The 10,514-nt window shown below is 34.2% G+C and overlaps 1 long non-coding RNA gene across 1 annotated transcript; it reads right to left on the bottom strand.

The window, feature by feature from the left end:
• Positions 1 to 903: 903 nt before the first annotated feature.
• LOC125690951 (uncharacterized) lies at positions 904 to 10,033 on the bottom strand. Its single transcript, XR_007375851.1, has 3 exons — positions 9,912 to 10,033; positions 7,863 to 8,012; positions 904 to 4,516 (listed from the first exon to the last, which is right to left on the bottom strand). It is a non-coding gene; the product is annotated as an uncharacterized LOC125690951 (long non-coding RNA).
• Positions 10,034 to 10,514: the final 481 nt, after the last annotated feature.

Consider the following 10,514-nt stretch of genomic DNA (forward strand, 5'->3'; position numbering starts at 1 on the left):
TTTTCCTTTTATCTAATCAGAATTTTCTGTTCATAGGAATCTGACTTGTTTCCCATGGCGGCCACTCTCAAGGGACAGGAACCTGCAAGATCAGTATGTTTAGAAGAAAGTAATGAATAGGAAACTAAATAATCATGCATGTCAGTTAAAAGACAGCGCTGAAATATTTACTCACAGATGGTTTCTTTAACTCATCTTTACTTTGTGTTAATGAATCAAAATAAACTCACAAGTGTACTACTTGTAACTGAATTAGATTTTCATTATCCTGTTCAATTCAGTGTATTGGAATACTATACAAAGGATATATTTATAAAAAAACCTTACTAAGCCTGTTTCTAAGACACTCAAAGTGTAGTGAAGTTCAGAGTAAGCACACAGAGAACATTCAAAGTTACTATCTCAGTTATCAGGGCATACAGGCAACAGGACTAGTACACAGTTGCTAAACGGCATGGATTGAAAAGGACCATAAAGATCACCTAGTTTCAACCCCACTGCTATGTGCAGGGTCATCAACCATTAGCCCAGGCTGCCCAGGGCTGTGGCATCTACAACATCCTTGGGCAACCTGTTCCAGTGCATCACCACCAATTGTGTGAAAGAATTCCTCCTAATATCTAACTTAAACCTCCTTTGTCTTAGTTTAAAACCATTCTCCCTAGATGAAATTGAAGAAGATGAACAGACCAATTCAGAACATCCAATTGTCTTCTCTGAATATTCAAAAAGGAAAGCAAGAGAAGCTGGAACTTGTTTAATTAAATGGAGAGGCAAGAAATTTTTATTTTATTTTATTATTTTTTTTTTACAATGCACTGATTGTGTGAAATTTTATACCTTCAAATAATTCAGTTTAAAAATTATTACAAATGTAACATAGCCGCTTATTTTTATATTTTTTATTACAAAGACTTTTTTTTTCCCTACCTATGATTTCCTATCTTTTGAAGCATGCTACAGACTAGATTTCCTGATATTAGAAGGAATTTCTTACACTGTCAGGTCAGGTCATTTGTGATTGCTCAGAAAATTGGATTATTAATTTTGTTGTATTTCCTTTTTTTTCTTGACTGTTAACTGAGAAAGGAGACTGGATTAGACATGCTACTTTGCACAGTGTGGTTATTCATAAATTCCTGACTATAGACAATGATACAGATTCTGCACAAGGTTAACTGTCTCTGAAGTTACAAATCAGAAGAGTTTAATAGTTTCAAAAAATAGTCCCATAGGAACCCTTAACCACATTGTTGAAGATCATGCAGGTCAGCACAGTTTTTAGTTTTGACTCTTGGACAGATGAACAGGGAACTGAGTAACAGCAGGGAACTGAGAATAAGACTACAACAGGAAATATATATATATATATAATATGTGTCTTTTTAAAATAATGGTATAGAGTATCTATTTTTGCTATGGTTTAAAAGAAAGGTTTGACAAAGTAGATCAAGGAATAGTTGTGATTATTAATCAAAGTACTTGACAGTAGTAACAAGTTCTTAATTCTGATGAGATTGAATTTACCTTCATTTCACATTCTTTTCTGTGACTTCCACTACATTTTTGTTTCTTTGTTTCTTTTAAAATATAACACAATCTTACTGTAAATACAATATTACTGTAATAAGACTGAAATTTCTGTTCGTCATTGTAGTGAAAAAGGAATATGCCTGTGTAGGTCAACCTTCACACATAATTTCCTGCCCTTTCCTGTCCTCTTTCCCCTGCTTCAGATTTAATAATTAATTATTTAAATTAAAATTGCATGCTATTATAACCATGAACTTGATTTTGTTATCACATATGTTAAAGCAATACAGGAATCAAGCTGGATATATCACTGATTGTAAGAGGAGGACAATCAAACATAAGGCATCTGTATTCACCACAAGTACACTCTGAATCCGATTTCATTACATCATATTTGGTGTCAAAAAAATGGTAGTCAAGAGACCAAGACACAGTGCACTTTGTGACCTAATGATGAATAAAAAGCATTTATACAACATCCTTCACAAAAAGTCACAGGATGATTTATAGCTCCAACCAAATTAAAAGCAACATCAATCAAAACACTTCCATTTTTAATTTTTAAACTGAAACATACTCATTTCCTCATTATGAACAGGAAGGCAGTCCTCTACATGTGACATATAAAGGCTAAAACTCAGTTTCAAATGGTATTTAAGACCATCCATCTTCAAATCTCTGTTCCAAATATCTGCTATGTACTACTCAAGGTGCAAAGTATATATAGTCCCAATGACATCAAGTTACAGTAAAGTGGCTTTTCATCATGTTTATGAATTCAGGTTGCCTGCTTACTGATGTCTTTTCTTTCTTTCTTTCTTTCTTTCTACATTTTTTCTTATGTTTCTTTTCAGTAGAATTACTGTACATGAGATGCTTGATTGTCAGTTTAAATGTATTTCAGGAAGTCATGTATAAGGTTTTGCTTTATTAGGGAAGGCAAAATCCAAAAGGTTCACTGTAAATAAGCTCCTTGGCTTATGAAGCCTATACCAGCAAGAAGGCAGCTGCAGTGGCAGCCACTGTGAGGTGAGGCTGGGGCTGCCCAGTGCCAGACACAGCCACTTCTAGGCAGCTGCAATGGCTCCAGCGCAGGGTATCGCTGAGCCCAACAACCAAGATAGCAGCACCTTGGGGAAGGTCTGTAGAGGAATGTACAAAATGCCGCATAGAAAGCAAGAAGAATATGAGAGCAGCAGCCCTGCAAACACCAAGGTCAGCACAGAAGGAGTGCTCTGGGTGTGGAGCAGAAGTTTCCTGCAGCCCAGAAGAGGCCCACGGTGGAGCAGGCTGTTCCCCTGCAGTCCATGGAGCACTACAGCAGAGCAAATCCCCCAGGTACATACCAAACTGCAGTATGGGAATGGAGAGCTCACTCAGAGTAGGCAGTTCTGGCAGGAACAGTCTGCTCCTGAAGGACTGTACCCATACACTGGCACACAGGTGGAGTATGAAGAGGAAATAGAAGCAGAGAGGAGCTTCTATGGATTGACCGTAACCCCCATTGCCTATCCTCTTCTGGAGTGAGAGCAGCTGGGTGTGAATCCAGGAGCTAGCCAAGGTCAACTCACTGCAGTCTTGAAGAAACCTTAGTAAGTAGATCTATGTACCAAAAATATATATACATATACATTTCTTTTGTATTGTATATAATAATATTTTAAAATGAGTTTTAATGAAGACTGTTAAAATATCTGAGATGAATTCCCAGCTACTGTTTGTGTTTTCCGCTTCATCAAAAACCAAGGAACTACATCCCAACAATACAAAATTTGTCTCCTACACTTAACATTCTCCTTCCACATCTGCATTTACCAAAAAATCTAAAAAAAAAGAGTGATTACATCTCTGAAATAGTCAAGGGCTTCAAAATAGTCAACATAGCCACCATAAAATAGCTTCTTTTGGAGCACAGACATTTTTAAACACCACAGATCTTACTAGACTACTTAAATTTTATACCATTTTTCTAAATAGTGGTTTATATTTCAGATATTTTTGCTTCTGAGCACAAACTGTCTGCCTTTGTTTGAAGCAGAAATTACCTACATTTGTACTGCATGTGCATAAATCACGTACAATTGGTCATTTCTAGACTTCAGTGCAAATTGATCTGACAATGGAAGATATGACAGATGCACACAATAGCAACACTAGTTTAGGCTGATTTCAATTTAACTGAATTCTGTAATTTTAAAATAACATAAATACATTCCTGATTACAGCTCTCTGTGCACAGATGACATTATGCTTAGACATTCAGAGCTAAGACAAAGCTATTGTTGTTATTTTTAAATAATAATTATAGCTGATCTACTGATTTAGAATTCATTTTCCAAGTAATAAATGTTTTAAGTTAAAGAGAGGATCAGTTTTCTATTTGAAATTGTTAGCAGCATTCATAGCTTCAAAGTGTTTCATTTAGTAGAATACATATATATAGGATCATCCTGTTTATAAAAGGCTTCAACAGTTATACTGTAGTACAGAAAAGGAGAGTGAGAGAGGTAGAAAGCTAGCAATGTTCCATGTGTCCTTTGATGAAATTAGTTACGGCAAAATCACATTATATATTGATAACACAGCTACAAACCATGGGATGACAAAGTCAAATATTTGATTTAGAGGCTTCTAGACTTTTCCCTAGATAACAATTAATGCTGCTTTTACCAAATCAGTAAAACTTTAATATCATTTAATTGGCATTTAAGAGACCTTACAATGAGCAGAAGCAGTTATTTCTTCAATGGCCTTCTTAATCACAGACATACACATGACATCAAAAGACAACCAGTTTCAGAGTGACACAGTAATGATCAGCACCTTTAAAAAGAATAAGTATGCACTGTAACTCCACTTTCTTATTAAATAATTCCTGAAATGGGTTATTCAGTTCAAATCTTGTCTTTAAGCCTTTAGAAATATCATTCAGCCAAACAGCACTTTGATGTATTAGCAGGCAGTTGTTCAGGGTGTCCTTGCCCTGAAAAAAAAAAAAAAACACAAAAAAACGGAGTAAAGAAGGGGAGGAAAAATCTGAAGTTGCTTTGTAGATATAATAGAGGCTTTATTTTCTGTTCTTCTTTTATTGAACCTTTATTTCTTTGTAAACAACTATATCTGAATAAAATACAGAAGGAAATATTTTTCACCTTGGCAACTGATTAAAGCATATTATAGCAGTGCACAGTATTTTAGTATACTAATTGAATGGATTTTCCTAACTTGTGATGATAAGGAACATTTACTATCTTCTCAAATGTCTGGATGTTCCCATTAGGCCATGTAGCTTTTAATTATTATACTGAAATTGATTTGTCTCAGCCAATCACAGAATACAGATAAATGTGTAGAGAATTAGGAATACTATATAACTTTTTTTCCTCATTTTTGCAAATCCCTGCCCACTGATTAGCTAATGAGAGCTAATTTATCCTCTTTCTGCACATTCATTTCTCAAGAATTACAGAATAAATATGCAAATTTCTATTCTGTCAGACCATTTGCTCCTACAGACTCTTCACAAATATATTTTCATACAAGGTCTGAACACATTGTATAGCTGTGTTAGAGTGTAATTTGGTACCAGTAAAGTAAGAAAACAGTCTAATAATAAAATAAAATAATAATAAAAAATAAAAATAATAATAAAAACTTTCAATGATTTGAAAAGCTGCTAAAGGGCTATTATTGATAAAATAAAAAATGAATATTAGGTTAATTTAGAAGTTGTTTTTTGTGCATTCTTTCCCATTGGATTTAGGTAAGAAATTCCTTACCCTATGTATTTTTTTCATTAGTAAAAGATCAATATATGAAAAAAACTCACATTAATAAATAAAAATCATGTCAAATAACATACTTAGCAAGTTCATTTTATTTTCTAGTATTTTTACTTGTATCAAAATTATTTTTTAGTAATTTAGAACTGAAAAGTCTTACTTTGTATTAACAATACCAATGTAAATGTCTGCATTTTTAGAAAAGTTGAAGCTTGTTAATTCCTATGATGCTAAAACAAATCAATATTTTAAATAGAGTAATAGAAATGTAATGTTCTGTAGTGAAAATCTAGTGTTTGTGAGTCCATAAGCATCTGTTTTGTAGTTTGTTATCAGCAAGTCCTACAGCAAAATCAAGACTGTGTGGAAACTAAGGACCAACGCAACAAGATTGTTGTGGTCTAGTATTCCCTTTTTTGTATCTCTGGCAGAATAAAAAAATGAAGAAAAACATCTCTGTTAAAGACCAATATGAGAGTGTTTCATGTTATCTCTGGTCACATCAGTTTGTCTTATTATTTATATTAAAAGATATTATTTATCTGAAAAAAAAAAGAAGAAAAAAAAAAGACCATGATTCCTCCAAAGAGGAACAATAAATGATAAATGAGAGGGATGCTCTTGGAAGAGAAGTACAAGAAATTATGATGTCCCAAGGACAGTGCATTTTGTAATGATCACAATCTCAACACAACTGTATACCTCCTATTTGTTTTATTTTATTTTGTTTTATTCCTATGGGTATGTTCACATTTCAGAAATTTAAAATGAAAAGAAAGGTATATTTGCTGAGAGTCGCTGTGAGATGAAAAAGTAGTAGAGGCTCCTTGAGGAAACATGCAGAAGCATTTGTATGTACATATTGTATATTCAGAAAGTAAGAAAGGTTTTTGTCACTGATAAATACTAATACACAGTCAAACTTTAGTAGTATGGAGCAGATGAGAGAGTATGGAATGGGATATGAAGGGTTCCCAAATTGTCAGGCTCTTCTCTGTGAATTTGAATAGACTGATGACTGAATCTCTGTCCACAAAACATTCCTTGGTGCTACTAATTTAGTACAACAGGTGTAGCCTAAGACATCTTCTGGGAGAGTTTCATGGTGATGGCAGAATTCCTGTGTAGATATGATCAACTAGAAAGTGTAGGACGACCATTTCAGGTCAGAGGAAGGTTGGCTTCCAACTCCTGGTTGTCATCAGAAGTAAAGCAATGGAAATCAAAGATGTACATAAAGATATACAAAAGAAGAGTGGAGAATACTACATCTAAAATATTATTATCCAACCCTACATGTTTTGACAAAAATTAGCAAAACAAAACACGTATACTATTGCTATTTGCAATAGCCTTCTATGAGAGTTATTAATGACCGTACATATGTGCTTACTTTTATTATAGACCAAAATTCTTAAAATATCTGAATGTTAGTGTCCTTTTATAACAGAAATGTACTTTAAAAGACACAGTCCAAAACCGACTGCAGAAGGTGCAATAATACCTTTAAATTTCAGTGTATTTGGGTGGATTTTTTCGCCTGAATACTTTGAAAGTGTTCTCTTCCCAGTCTCCACTAATGTCACCTTGAGCAAATATGCCCAAAGGAAGCAGATCATTCAGTGTGCCTAAATTAAGGCTGGGGGTGGAGAGAACCCACTTAAGAGCTGTCATTATTTCTTTTTAAATTGAATGGCTTCCCCATGGAAATAGTGGAAGCCATATTACATGGGGCTTTTAAAACAAAATTGCACAAAAGACTGAAAACATTACAATGAGCAATTCTGAACTGGCAGTAAATGGACTAGATAACTGTTAGTTTATTTCTTTCCCAATTTTTTAAAATTACTATCATTATCTGACAGTAAGGATCTTCACAAAGAACTGCTCATTATTTATTTTTCTGTAGTAAAATATTGGGTAGTGTGACTGCAATGGAATATAATTAAAGTGACATTTCTTCAATTTATACATTAAAATACTGACCCAGACTTGGGAAAGGTGTGAACCATAGGCAGTTACATGATTATTTTAGTCAAGCCAAACTTCTGAAAATACTATTTAAGAAAGTTATAATGTAATAAAATGAAATGAGTATCCTTTCTGGATGGAACTGTATGTGCCTGATTGTTTCCTTATAAGTTTATTATAAAAACTGAAAATAACATTGATTAGAGTGAGTAGTTTTTGTCATTATTTTACATTCTGGATTATTTTACAATTAAAAGTAGTTGTGCTAATGGCTTTCACAAATCTTAAATGCCTGTAGCAACATATTAATAAATGCAATCAAATTTTTAAAAAGATTGATGCTGGAAACTTACTACTATTATTGTTAATGTCTTGGAGAATACTCCATTTAAATTTTTCCCATTTATTTTGGAGAGAATACGTTCTACTATTAAAGGACAAAAAACAAACAAAAAACAAACAAACAAAAAAACCCACCACACAACTTGTAATTGTTAACTGTGTCTCAAATTTAAAAAAAAAAAAGCTGAAGACCACTTCAGAGTCAGATAAAGTATTAACCAATTTTAGACATACATGAATAAATTTAAGCAAAATCACTTCATTTTCAGTTTTCTGGCTTGCTGGGAAGCAGTTGCTTGTGTATGAAATGCTTCAATCAGGTTCACAGATCTCTCTTCAAGTGTGCAAATAAGAATTGAACACCCTAGGGAACATTAAGTTAACCTGCAAAAGGAAAATAATTTTTCTGTGAAAAGACTTCTGTCTGAAATGAAAATCAGGATCAAAAAGCTGTTTTAGAAAATGCAAAATAAGATCAAAATCTTAGCATATAAAAAATGCAGAGAATGAGTTTTATACAATTTCTTTAAAACCTAGATGAAATAAAGCAGGTATTAGGGGATATGAATCAATATGGAAGACTCACTATGATCTGTTAAATCTGATTTTCTCAGTTTATAAACATTCCCTTAATTTGTGCTTCTGATTCCTTTTATATCATGGTTGCTGGTACACTCCATTGCAGTTCTGAGCCTTTGTATCATGCTGCAGAAGAATCTACTATAATTAACTAGTTATGGTTACATATTGTTTTATGATGCAGTGCTTTTACTTTCATGTAATTCTTCTCTCCCATTTGTTTAAGATGTTGGCACAACTTTTAGCTTTTATCTGTGTAGATAACAACTGGATGCAAAATACTTCATGTTACAATCCCTGTTTTACGATTTCTGAAAACATAGCCTGCGCCATGACTTGGAACGGAATTTTTACTTGTAAGCCTAACAGACCCAATGAATAACCTGAAAGACCTAACAACACACATATTAATCCTGGTTTTCATAAGATATGTAGTTACATTTTGCTTATGTTTCACATGCCTTCTAGACATAGTCATCCAACTACTGCAATAGATCACATTTCTCTAGAAATATCATTCATAACATATTATCATAGGTCTCAAAAGGACTAAAGTTTTTATTACAGGTGAAAAACAACATTTGAGAAGAGTATTTTTTTTTCTTACAGAGGGAAAGTTAAGTGAAGGAATGTCATTTTTGAATCCAAGAAGAACCAGACTGAGATTTTCTACAGTCCCAGACTAAAAAGCCCACCCCTTCTTTACCCAGCAGCTACAAGGGGATTTGTTTACCTATTTTGCTTATGGAGTATTGCAACCAGGCATTGTTATTATTGTTATTATTGTTTAACACTCCTGAGGAAGACAGTCAGGTAGGTGAAGCATCTCCAACCTTTCAGGTGTTACAAAGTTTGTCTTTTTTTTAATCCTCTGATGCTTACTGATTTTCAATGATAAAACACTTTTTATTAACAATTTCAGTAAGTTTGTCTGAACTTTTCATGCTTCTGTCACAGCCACAAAATATAGAAACATTATAGGACAAAAGTCAGAAAAGTGCTATCTTGTAAATTAGGAAACAGGAAAGAAATTCATCATATGTTTTTACAAATCTCAAGAAACATATTTGCCAACGGGAGGCATCTCCTAATACTTTCTTAAAGAAAAAGAAACAACAAGAAAAACAAAATCAGAAACCAAACCCAAACAATAATAGCAACAAAGGAGGACTCAATTTAATGTTAACTATTTACTAGGGAAATTTAAATTAATTACCAAATAACTTTTGAAGTCATTCTTCATTTTCAAAGAAATAACTATGCTTACATACAATGTACTATAATAATATTAATCTTGTATTTTAGATGAAAAAATATTTATTGACAAATAAAACAAGTTTAAATTCTCAGCTGGCTCTCTTCTAAAACTCTCATGATACTCCATACATTAGGTGAAGATTTGTTCTGCCAAAAGCAGTGCTAAGACTAACAGCTGCAGGCTGATAGTTTGCATTAACTGTTGTAATTTGGAAGAGCATGACAACCCTGCCTTAGATATCTTTTGTTCAGACATAATACAGGGAAAATTATCAGACATAATACAGGGGAAAAGATTGTGCACCCAAGAAAATCCCAAGGACCAAAATGTCATCAGCAGCATAACTGCTAACCTACATTTTTAGTCAGCTTTACAGGGGGAGCTGCAAGAAAATATTAAATAACTGCACAAATCCCAGCTATTTTTCTGTGTTCTTTCTGACTCACCAGGAGAAGTGCTGACATGGCTATCTCACTACAAGGAACTTGCCACAGTTGTGTTTTGCACTGACCAATTCTCACTCAAGCAAAATTTGATCAAGGGATCACAGTGTAACCCAGTAAATATGATTTTGCCTTGGCTAATAGCAGGTTGCAGGCTCTGCACTGCCCTATTATCACAGGGTCTCCAGGCTCATCTGGGCTTGCTGTGGCCTCAGCTGTGTTCCATTTGGTTTAGCAGCTGCTGAGAGGAACAATGCCTATGGGGTATCCTGTTTTAATTTTGCTCTGTGATCTTCAGTACAGCACCAGTCTGTCAGGGATGGGCAGTCAGTGGGTAACAGACAGCAGCCCTTTATTGCAATGACAGCTGGGAAGGGATAGGAAGAGAGTGAGCTGTGATAAAAGGAAGTTTGGAAGTGACCCAAGACTGAGTAATCTGTTGTCATCCTAGTCCTCCATGTAAGGTTCTCAAGATGCTGATAATAAGTTGTAACCTCCATCTTGGCACCAGCAGCCCCCTCCAAAGCACACCATTCTTTCTGAGAAAGACTAAAACTGTCAGCCTTGGGGCGCAGAGGGACACTGAAAGGATGAGCACTGCAACAG

Source organism: Lagopus muta, chromosome 3, assembly GCF_023343835.1.
Source record: "Lagopus muta isolate bLagMut1 chromosome 3, bLagMut1 primary, whole genome shotgun sequence".
NCBI lineage: Eukaryota > Metazoa > Chordata > Aves > Galliformes > Phasianidae > Lagopus > Lagopus muta.